Genomic DNA, 12,384 nt, shown 5'->3' on the forward strand with positions numbered 1-12,384 from the left:
AAAATAAAAAGAAGAAAAAAAAGGCTCTCTCCACAGAAGCCTCCATTCTTCGCTTCAAAAGAAGATTTTCTAAACCATTTTCTTGAATTATTTCTTACAGGTATTTGAATTTCTTTACCTTCTCTATTCGACCAATATCTGTCAAAAACAACTTGGAACGTCTTTTATGTTTGTGATAAATTTGTTTTTTCTACATAGATTCTCAAGCCTGTTTTGTAGGATATTTCTTCTAAGAGATTGATATTATTAGTCTACTATTAAAGACAAATATTTGTCACGTTCTCCATTCTAGAGAACAACTTCGGTCAAAACGTCTTGTTTTAGCCAGAGGAATTGATTGAATTTCTCGACATTTGATACTAAGCGTATTTTTTGTGAAACTCACAAAGTTCTACATATTTCACTTTCGCCTATAAATAACTATTAGGCCTACACTTCAGTGGAATTTATTTGAATATGTGCCTGGTTCAGAAGGCCCCATGATCCATTTCGACCGGTTATTTTGTCCAGCTCGGGGAGTGGGTATTTGTGTTCATCTCTGTACACATCTCTTCATTTACGCACTACACACGCACTGCCAACCATAGTGAATACATCCTTTCACATACGTTCGGCGTCAGGAAAGATTTCGATTGTAAAATTGGGCTTAATCGACGTTTGCGTCGACCTGAAGTAGTCAGGAGGAGGTCAGAAAGAAGAAGACAGAGTTAGCATACGATAGCGATCAATCGAAGATTTAGTGGAGGGCCGTCATTAGGAGCCGCCACTGGAATTTCCCTGACTAAAGGCTGTACTTGTTCATCAGCCTTTATTCTTCATACAAAATACCGGACTTCCTCTTTGCATGTAAAGGACTACGATATGAAATTCATTATTTCGGAGAGGTTCTGAAGGTAAGGATCTCAAGGATAAAGTGGCGGCAGACTGAAGACACCAGACTCTTTCTATCATCGTAGGAGAATATACAGCAAGTCTGTAAACTTGCCAAATGAATGGTCCGGGTTCAATCAACGGCTTCCATTTTCACACCAGGCAAATGCTGGGGCTGTACCTTAATTAAGGCCACGGCCGCTTCCTTCCAACTCCTAGGCCTTTCCTATCCCATCGTCGCCATAAGACCTATCTGTGTCGGTGCGACGTAAAGCCCCTAGCAAAAAAAAAATCAACAGCTTTGCCATACATCAATAAAATCATTGTTCGTTTGAGGGTTTCCTCTTAAGAAATGGGGTCGAGGAGATTCCAGACTTCAGCTCCGGGATAATTTGGGAATAATTTCTAATATACAAAGTACTAAATTCAAGGAAATTTATGTACACCTTGCCAGTAAAAGGATGCACGTTTATGATTTAGATGGAGTTTAAATTATAATCTTTGGTAAAAATTGTCCGCAAGTGCTATTTTTTCACTTTTACTACAAAACAACACTACACAAATTTATTGACAAATTTTGTATTTGACAATTAATGTATTTAATAGTAAGATGTTACTCCGTAGGACCACAGTGCGGGGCGGGGTACGCAAAGTTTGAATCTGATTCTTCTGCACAAGAGTTTCCTCACTTCTTGTGTCTCAAAGTGTACAGTCCGGCAACTGCCTTGTGTGAAAATCAAAAACCACGGACACGAAAGAAAGCTAAAGCAATGCGATATGCGCTGGGTAACGTTGTCGCTGGCCATCATCATCACCATCAACAACAACATTGAATTTCCAGTGTGTCAGTGCGTGATAAGTTTCCAATTTCTTTTTAATGCTGAAACCATTTCTTAGCAGACAAAGTAGGCGTCCCCCTTCACCACAAAAAGCGTAAAATTAAGCATTATCCCCAATTGTGCCGAATGTTGAAGTGCTAAAATGGCAGCAAAGGTTTCAAATTGTTAGTCTTCGATATCTCTATCAAAATTAAAATATACACAAATTTCGAAAATCACCTCCGACCTAAATGCACTTCCGGAAAGACAGCCCTTTTAATTCTAGCCAAATTAAAGTATTTACCAAATTTTTTCTGTAATGTGATCCTTAGTTCAATACCCTCAGGCGATTTTTTTAATGTCCATACCGAAAGTACTTATAAGGGTTTAAGTGAAACTCTGCACCGACTCACATTAGCGCTCGTCGTGGTGCTTAAGTGAAACAAAACATTGACTCACATTAGAGCTCGTAGTGGTGCTTAAGTGAAACAAAACATTGACTAACATTAGCGCTCGTAGTGGTAGAAAAAGGCAAACTGCTAATCTAATCGACCGGATAACGATGATTAAGAAAAGGATTGGTCCGCCTCTGTGGTGTAGTGGTTAGCGTGATTAGCTGCCATCCCGGAAACCCTAGTTCGATTCCCGGCTCTGCCACGAAATTTGAAAAGTGGTACGAGGGCTAGAACGGGGTTCACTCAGCCTCGGGAGGTCAACTGAGTAGAGGTGGGTTCGATTCCCACCTCAGCCATCCTGGAAATGGTTTTCCGTGGTTTCCCACTTCTCCTCCAGGCAAATGCCGGGATGGTACCTAACTTAAGGCCACGGCCGCTTCCTTCCTTCTTCCTTGTTTATCCCTTCAGTATAGCAGGTGAGACATCCTAGGCGAGGTACTGGTCATCCTCCCCAGTTATATCCCCGACCCAGAGTCTGAAGCACCGAGCTCGATAGCTGCAGTCGCTTACGTGCGGGCAGTATCCAGTATTCGGGAGATAGTAGGTTCGAATCCCACTGTCGGCAGCCCTGAAAATGGTTTTCCGTGGTTTCCCATTTTCACACCAGGCAAATGGTGGGGCTGTACCTTAATTAAGGCCCACGGCCGCTTCCTTCCCACTCCTAGCCCTTTCCTGTCCCATCGTCGCCGTAAGACCTATCTGTGTCGGTGCGACGTAAAACAACTAGAAAAAAAAAGGAGTCTGAAGCTCCAGGACACTTCCCTTGAGGCGGTAGAGGTGGGATCCCTAGCTGCGTTCGAGGGAAAAACCGTTACCCTCGAGGGTAAACTGATAAAGAAGAAGAAAAAGAAGAAAAGGATTGTAATTTTTGGGAATAAATCAAGAAAATATTCTCATATTTCATTGTATGTTATTTACTTAACATGCATAGCTCATATCCCTAGGGTATTTTCAACATTGAGTTTACCGAGTGAGTTGGCCGTGCGGTTAGGGCGCGTGGCTGCGAGCTTGCATGCCGGAGATAGTGGGTTCGAATCCTACTGTCGGCAGCCCTGAAGGTTTTCCGTGGTTTCCCATTTTCACACCAGACAAATACTGGGGCTGTACCTTATTTAAGGCCATGGCCGCTTCGTTCCAACACTAGGAAAAAAAAAAAAAAAAAAAACATTGAGTTGCTTGCAAGGGCTAGAACTGTGGATTTTTCTTCAGTACTGAATTTAAATAATGTGTAAACACACTCATTAGATCGAAATATATTTTTTTAAATAAACAAATCCGTATGTAGGTTGTACTGTCATATTTGCGGTAATAAAATGAAATGACGTATGATTTTTAGTGCCGGGATTTGTCCGAGGACTTTGGCTCGTCAGGCGCAGTTCCTTTGATTTGACTCCCGTAGGCGACCTGCGCGTCGTGACGAGGATGAAATAGTGATGAAGACCACATGTACACCCAGCCTCCGTCCCAGAGGAATTAACCAATTATAGTTAACATTTCCTACCCTTTCGGGAATCGAACCCGGGCCCCTGTGATCAAAGGACAGCGCGCTAACCATTTCGCCATGGAGCCGGACATAAATGTCAGAATTTGCCACACATAAATTATTGGAGTGAACCAAATTATTTCTCATTTTATAAACCATCGCTGCTGATGCTTTCTGACGTAAAGCGTCAACTTTAATAAACAACATTAATAAAAATCAAAAGGTACCGTACTTTATGTAATTTACTGCATAGCAATGTGATAACGTTACTTCCACAAATTTCTTTGCAATTGCTTTCACAAAATCTGATTTTTTCTCTGCATTCTAAATAGTATGTATTAGGTACCCTATCAGGTACGATAATATTATTTTAATAATATTTCAGTAATAGTCGGCCGTGATTGGTTGAAACTGACATGAATTGTAAATTTGATTGTTCATTATTCAATGCGTGGCTGATGAAGTAAATAGTCAATATAACTTTTGGAATTTGGATGAGCCTGAATCTCTCACGCTGCATTACTGTATTTCCTTTATCATAAAGTACGCCCCTTGGCTCCCGTAATCAGATGTTCTATCTCCACGACTCCCCTAATGCATCCTCAGGGTGAGACTGCTCTTGTAACCAAACAATTAAGTTCTTCAGTTCATTAGGAATCTAAAATAAACCATGCGTTTATCGATATTACCTGTAAAATGTAGTATCCTTTATGTAATTAATAATAATAATACATTCATTCGTGTCGTATCGGCCAATTTCGGACCACGTCATTTCAAGCGGCTACTTCTGATTTGTCTGCCCAGTACTTCCCCATGCATTCTCGGTGTCGTTCTTCCCTCTCCTGTTTTTAATTTTGGCTTCTCTCGGAAACCCTGGAGCGCTTGAAGTTTCTTCTTAAGTGGAACTAACTCCTTATGTGCGATTCCTACCTCTTCAAGGTCTCTACCCACCTCAATGAACCAAGCCTATTTGGTTTTCTTCTGCTGAAGGAAGGTAATGATGCGGTTGGTCAATCTTGCTTCGTGCGTTCGTTCTTCTTCTCCGGATGGTATCGGTAATCTTCTCTACGTGGGTGTATAGTTCGTCGCCATGCCGTCTTCTGTACTCTCCATTGTCTCTGACGAGACTTAAGATGTTTCTCAAAATCTTCCTTTCCTTGGCCCCCAGTTTCTTGATCAGGCCTTTTTTGTTCATTGCAAGACATTCTGAAGCGTATAATACCTCTGGACGGATGACACTGCAGTAATGGCTCAGTTTTGCTTTGAAAGATAACGACCTTTTTTTGTAGATGCCATTTCCATTTTGTTCGCCTGGAATGTAAAAGCTTCTTTCTCTGACAAGTTTTGTGTTATCAGTTCTCCCAGATTCTTGAACTTATCTAATCGTATCATTTTGTCTTGACCCGCTGTGAGCTCTCTGGGTGCCAGCTGGATATTAGTTACAAAATTTGTTTTCTCAAAAGAGATCTGTAGGCCTGCCCTCACTGCTTGTGTTTTAAGCTGGAAAATCGGGTCCATGGCTGTGCTTAATGAATCTGAAAAAATTCCAAGATCATCTGCAAAGGCTGGGCAATCAACATCAAAACTTTGGCTTTTGCTTCCTAGCTTGAATAACAATAAGAATAAGAATCATTGGCGTCTGCTATTGAGTGCAAACATTTTGATAAAACGCCAGTTAGGCTGCTTATGGCTCAATTTCATTGCTCCGTTTTACTGTATCAGATGACAGAGACGTTCGAACTCTTTTCAGCGAACGATTGCTACTCGACATTTTACAACAGATACTACGGTACCGAAATCAGACTCCTCCTGTAGAATTTTAACCCTTAGTTTTAGGATCTCGAGGTCTACGTCCTACTACTGATTTAGAGGACAAAACGTCAAAGAACACCCTCATTTATCCGCCCATCACGTTTAGACTAATGGAAAAGTGAATTTAATTGATGTCTCCTTACTTAACGGATAAGATACCTACAATACAGGATAGTGATCTACATTTAGGGCTGCCACCTATCTGACAGAATTACCTAGTCTATTCTTAAATGATTTGAAAGAAGTTATATTGAACATTTCCCTTGGTAAATTGTGCCACGCCCTGATTTCTTTTCCTCTAAACGAATATTTACACCAATTTGTGCTTTTCACTTCCTTATCTTCACTACATGCCCCAACCTGCAAAACCAGGATAAATCCACTCCTTCACATTCCGTATTCCCGCTCTCTCTTGTTCAAAGGACTTTATTTATCCGCATTCTAACCCTCCTTAACTCTTTATCTTCCGACATGTTTCCTTCGTAAGCCTCCTTTAATTGATTCTTCTTTAACTTAACCTAGCTCATTTCCTTCATATTCCTTTTTTTCCTCTTCTCATTGCTGTCCCCTCTACTGTACATAATGTAACATTTTTTTACTGTTACTTATGTGTCATATCTGTCCTATTTACCTTACTTAGCCTAGCTATTTCTTCTCTTCGTTGTACTTTCAATCTTTAATACTCGTACTTTTTCTTTCCTTTACGTTTTGTTGTTTATTGTTGTGTCTCTACAGTCATTTTGTTAGTTTCTAATTTTCTTCCACTATTTTTATCATTAGATGATGTTTCCTCATTGTTCTTCCACTACCTTTTTTAAGTTTTCATTGCGCTACTCCATTGCGGAACTCTGTAATTCAGATTCTCGCTGTTCTGGTTTCCCAAATAAATAAATAAATAAATAAATAAATAAATAAATAAATAAATAAATAAATAAATAAATAAATATGATGACTTTCCTACTTTTAAAAACATTACTCAAGCTTATTCGTCTACTGCCATTACATTCCATCTCCATCTTTTCACTGACAGCTAGAAGCATACCACATAGTCGAGTAGCTCGTCTCCTTTCTCCCAAGTCTTTCCAGCTTAAAATTTGCAACAATTTCGTAACACTAATCGCGCTGCTTTCCTTTGAATTTTTTCCAGTTCTCGTATCAAGTAATCCTGGTGAGGATCCCATACACCGGAGCCATACTCTAACTGCGGTCTTACCAGAGATTTATACGCCCTCTCCTTTGCATCCTTACTACAACCCTAAATATCTCCATAACCATATGAAGAAATCGGTAACCTTTCTTAATAACCATTACCCCGATAAAGATAATTCCTTATATTAACACCTAGGTCTTACAGTGTTCCCCATACTGTAAATGTTGCAAGGAGGTCGAGTCAGGGAGTAAAGCAAAAGACTCGTAGTTTGCTCATCTGCGAATACATGGCAGCTTTATGAAAAATTTCCCATTAGATATTGAAGGCCATGCATAAGTTATTAATTCCAGAAGGGACAATTTTTTATTATCATTTAAAGATGTTATTCGTTTTAACATTTTACTCAGCTTTGTCGTTCCGTACCACCGGATAACATTTCGAGTAACACGCTGCATTACAAAATCCATTCTTCCTCTCGAATATCGGACACTTCGTGCTAGGCTACGCAGGCAATCAGATCCGCAGTACCTTACGTACTTACACCTGTCGGCAGATCCTCTGCAGCAGAGTGAAATAACGAAGAAGAACACTTTTCCGATTAGTCCACGTGTGTGTATTATGAGATGTGAAATCAATTTCCTTAATCAAACCAGATGGTTAATGGCCGTGGGATCCATAAAGTACTGTTTCTGTCTTGGCTGAAACACACCTTACGGCACGTAGGTGGGGCAGGGGAGAGCTACACCTCAGGATAGCGATCCGATCTGCCAAATTACCTCAACATTGAATATATAAATGGAAATCTGGATGTTGAATCACCATCATTTGTGTGCGCGGGAGATCTTTCACGTCTTCCTCCTCCGCTTCCCGAAAATCTCTCTCCGTTGCTTGCTGTGCTGTACGTTTTATTTTAATATACAAGGACATAGCAGCAAAGTCGGCAAGTCTTTTATATCGTAGAGCAAGCCCCTTCCTTGTTTCTTTTTTGTTTTCAATTCGGGTTTAGGAACGCCTCGTGAATATCTAAATAGGAGGCGTACTCGCTGCTGGTAGACTCCACTACAATAACACGAGGAACTGGTCTGGGCTGGGCTGGGCTGGGCAGGGCGAGTACAGCTTTCTTCTTCCAGAGCAGGTTTCTGGCAATCCCCCTGTCTATCAAGACTGCACTTAGAAAATAATTCTGACTAATACCTAAACTGTAATTAATTTATTATACAAATATAAATTTTGAATACGGTCAAGGGCTTCGCGCTTTCATTTCATTAATGAGAATGTTATCGGTTTTACATCCCACTAATTACTTTGATGGTTTTCCCAGACGTCAAGGTTCTGGAATTTTGTCTCGCAGAAATTCGTTTACGTTGAGTACCGGTAGCTCTAAAGATGGGAGGCTGAATTGTTTGAGCACCTTCAGATACCACGGTATCGCACCTGCCAACTAGCGCTTCTACCGTCTCAGCAACACAGTCTGCCTTTCTTCTTCTCCTTCTTCTTCATCGTTAGGGTCCACCAAATCTCAGCTGTTTGCCTTCTTGCGGGCCCACCTGGTTTTCATCCTTTCGGGGTGTGCATGGACAAGCTTCATTCGCGTTGTGTCTTCTTGATGAACCAGCCTAAGTTTGTGTTTAAGTCGTGCTCGGAGTTGAATGTCTGGTTCTGTGTTCCATACTTTTAAAGACCCTTATCGATCTCCACCAACCAAGGATAAACCTTTCGCGACTTCTGAAATAGGATAACAAACGTTTACAGATTCTTCCAGCTGGCAATCTGAAGAGGAGAGCGTAAAATGTTATCCTTCTTTTCCGGATTACACTTGATATTTTTTCAGTGTGAGTGTATGTTTATAAGTTGCTCCGAAGTCTGTAAACACCATCTTTGACGTCGGGACCAAGAATTTTTCCTATAATCTTTCTTTCCTTAATTGCTCGTTTTTCAAGCAGGCTGTATGATCGAAGTGTTAAACTTTCTGCTGCATATAATGCTTCAGGTCTAATAATAGTTTGATAATGTCTATTTTTTGCATTATTTAAGAAAAGGCTAGGAAAACAACACATAGGGAATCTGTCACCTGGGCGACTGCCCTGAATGTAGATCAGTATTGAATGCTTGATTGATTGATTGAATATTTCGAGAGATATAATTCTTTTTCTTATTCTTTTTATTATTATTATTCAATGAATCAATCAATACTGATCTGCATTTAGGGCAGTCGCCCAGGTGGCAGATTCCCTATCTGTTGTTTTCCTAGCCTTTTCTTAAATGATTTCAAAGAAATTGGAAATTTATTGAACATCTCCCTTGGTAAGTTATTCCAATCACTAACTGCCCTTCCTATAAATGAATATTTGCCCCAATTTGTCCACTTGAATTCCAACTTTATCTCCATATCGTGATCTTTTCTACTTTTAAAGACGCCACTCAAACTTATTCGTCTACTAATGTCATTCCATGCCATCTCTCCGCTGACAGCTTGGAACATACCACTTAGTCGAGCAGCTCGTCTTCTTTCTCCCAAGTTTGCCCAGCCCAAACTTTGCAACATTTTTGTAACGCTACTCTTTTGTCGGAAATCACCCAGAACAAATCGAGCTGCTTTTCTTTGGATTTTTTCCAGTTTTTGAATCAGGTAATCCTGGTGAGGGTCCCATACACTGGAACCATACTCTAGTTGGGGTCTTACCAGAGACTTATATGCACTCTCCTTTACATCCTTACTACAACCCCTAAACACCCTCATAACCATGTGCAGAGATCGGTACCCTTTATTTACAATCCCATTTATGTGATCTTTCCTTATATTAACACCTAGATACTTACAATGATCCCCAAGAGGAACTTTCACACCATCAACGCGGTAATTAAAACTGAGAGGACTTTTCCTATTTGTGAAACTCACAACCTGACTTTTAACCCCGTTTATCAACATACCATTGCCTGCTGTCCATCTCACAACATTATCGAGGTCACGTTGCAGCCGCTCACAATCTTATAACTTATTTATTACTCTATACAGAATAACATCATATGCAAAAAGCCTTACCTCTGATTCCACTTCTTTACTCATATCATTTATATATATAAGAAAACATAAAGGTCCAATAATACTGCCTTGAGGAATTTCCCTCTTAATTATTACAGGGTCAGGTAAAGCCTCACCTACTCTAATTCTCTGAGATCTATTTTCTAGAAATATAGAACCCATTCAGTCACTCTTTTGTCTAGTCCAATTGCACTCATTTTTGCCAGTAGTCTCCCATGATCCACCCTATCAAATGCTTTAGACAGGTCAATCGCGATACAGTCCATTTGACCTCCAGAATCCAAGATATCTGCTATATCTTGCTGGAATCCTACAAGTTGAGCTTCAGTGGAATAACCTTTCCTAAAACCGAATTGCCTTCTATCGAACCAGTTATTAATTTCACAAACATGTGTAATATAATCAGAAAGAATGCCTTCCCAAAGCTTACATACAATGCATGTCAAACTTACTGGCCTGTAATTTTCAGCTTTATGTCTATCACCCTTTCCTTTATACACAGGGGCTACTATTTTTATTACTGCTATTACTGCTATTATTATTATTACTACTATTATTATTAATATTATACGGTATTCGTCAATATAATTTTGCATGTTATACTTTATATCCACCTACAATCTATCAAGATGTATCTGTGTATTACGCTATTAAATACAATTAAATACACACACAAAATCTGGCAGGCAATACACCAAATTTTAGAAACATATCTAAAACATTATATAATGAAAATAAACAATAAAAAAAGGAAATTTTTAGAATAATTAATAATAGTAACGTGTTATCAATCATGCCAATGTTGCAAGGTGAAGGGAAGATACATGCAGGGGTGATCATAATGGTATGACCACAAGATTACAACTCGATTGGTGAGATCGAAAACCCAGTACATGGAAAATCCATCAACATAGCAAGAAAATAAAAAAAACTCCCCTAGAGATGGAATAAGACAAAATTTCACAGGTGTCGTTGAAATACCCTGGAGAGATCATACTACCATCCGGACTAGACAGTAGGCCAACATAGGAGGAGCCACTAAACTCCATAAGGCGTACAGACTAACGTGGAATTACTACAACAAGAGAGTCATATCGGGTAATGCAAAGTTACGGTATTGTATACGCTTCAGAAACCATATCCCTTGGAGGTCACTCGAAAATCTAGACATCGAAAAGCAAGAAAGGAAAATTATCCAGAAACTTTACGGCCCGACGAGAGAAAATGAAATGTGGATTAAGAGAACAGCGGACCTGTACTCATTAACTGACGGGTTTACTGATGCCGTACGTAAGAGACACCTGAAATTCTATGGCCATATCTATAGAAAGGACAGCAACAGACTTATGGAAAGATTATTTGAAGTAATCAACTCAAGGAAGGTCAAAATAAACTGGCTAGAAGAAACTAAGGGGAACCTCAAAGACATGAACATCACAAAAGATCGTGGAGCCTTTAGTACAATAGTAGCCAACCACAAATTCATGGAGAAACGTAAAAACTAAACGGGTAGGAATTGGTCTACAGAACGCAAGATGCAACACAGTGCATTCGTGAAGAGACTTTGACCGGGCGAGTTGGCCACGCGGTTAGGGGCGCGCATCTGTGAGCTTCCATCCGAGAGATAGTGGGTTTGAGCCCCACTGTCGGCAGCCCTGAAGATGGTTTTCCGTGGTTTCCCATTTTCCCACCAGGCAAATGCTGGGGCTGTACCTTAATTAAGGCCATGGCCGCTTCCTTCCCATTCCTAGGTATTCCTACCCCATCGTCGCCATAAGACCTATCTGTGTCGGTGCGACATAAAACAAATTGCAAAAAAAAGAGAGATTTTGCGAGGATAAGAAGGTGAAAAACCATCACGCCAGCGAATAAGTTTAAACGCGCTCTTTGAATAGGCACAATGAAGTAATAATAATAATAATAATAATAATAATAATAATAATAATAATAATAATAATAATAATAATAATAATAATAATAATAATAATAATAACTGTACCGGGGGTACACCTACTCCGTACAGTTAAACTGAGCACCTTTTAGAAGGCCATCTGTAATGTGAACCCTGAACTGTGTATTAGAAGAAGTTTGATCTTCAATCTTCAGATGTTTCTACTATCAAATTACGTGCCCCGTCTGGTGGGAGGATGGGCAATTAATTTTCAAAGAAATTTGTAGTTTCCAAGTTTAATAATCTGAAGCGTTTGTTGATCGTTTCTTGTGTTCTAAGGTCACTAGCCCATTTATATCTTTCTTCTTCATGAATTGGCCAGTCAAAATGGAGTGTTTGTACAAGCCTTCGGCCTAGAGAGTTCTGGAACCTTCCCCTCTACTATAAAATTTGGGAGCTTTTGAGCCATGTTGCCTTTTCCATCACTCCAGTCAAGAGGCTTAGAGTGCGTACGTGGTGGAGGCAGGAGCAAGCCTTGCCCTCCGTCGGAAGACCCACCAGCGCAAGGTAATGGCAGATATCTTTTAAGTATGTGATAGTTTCAGACGGAAAGTTTCAAAATTCAATCGTAATGTAAATTTATAAAGTTCAACATCGGAGTCAAATCAAAAGACCTGCACCTGGCGAGCCGGACGTGTCCTCGGACACTACCGGCACTAAAAGCCATTCGCCATTTCATTTTTACAAAAACAAAGTGTATGCCTACTGAATCCCGAAATATTATTGATTCTGGTTTAAAAATCATACTAAATCAGATGGGTTTTCAGTACCGATGTCGATGGCGGAAATCGAACCTACTATC

General features: G+C 39.9%; 1 protein-coding gene across 1 annotated transcript in view; it reads right to left on the reverse strand.

Moving 5' to 3' along the window:
- The window catches only part of LOC136864461 (protein gooseberry-neuro-like), a 328,753-nt gene that overhangs the window by 149,696 nt on the left and 166,673 nt on the right, over positions 1 to 12,384 (reverse strand). The gene's annotated exons all lie outside the window — the stretch shown is intronic.

The sequence above is a fragment of the Anabrus simplex genome, chromosome 1, assembly GCF_040414725.1.
Source record: "Anabrus simplex isolate iqAnaSimp1 chromosome 1, ASM4041472v1, whole genome shotgun sequence".
NCBI lineage: Eukaryota > Metazoa > Arthropoda > Insecta > Orthoptera > Tettigoniidae > Anabrus > Anabrus simplex.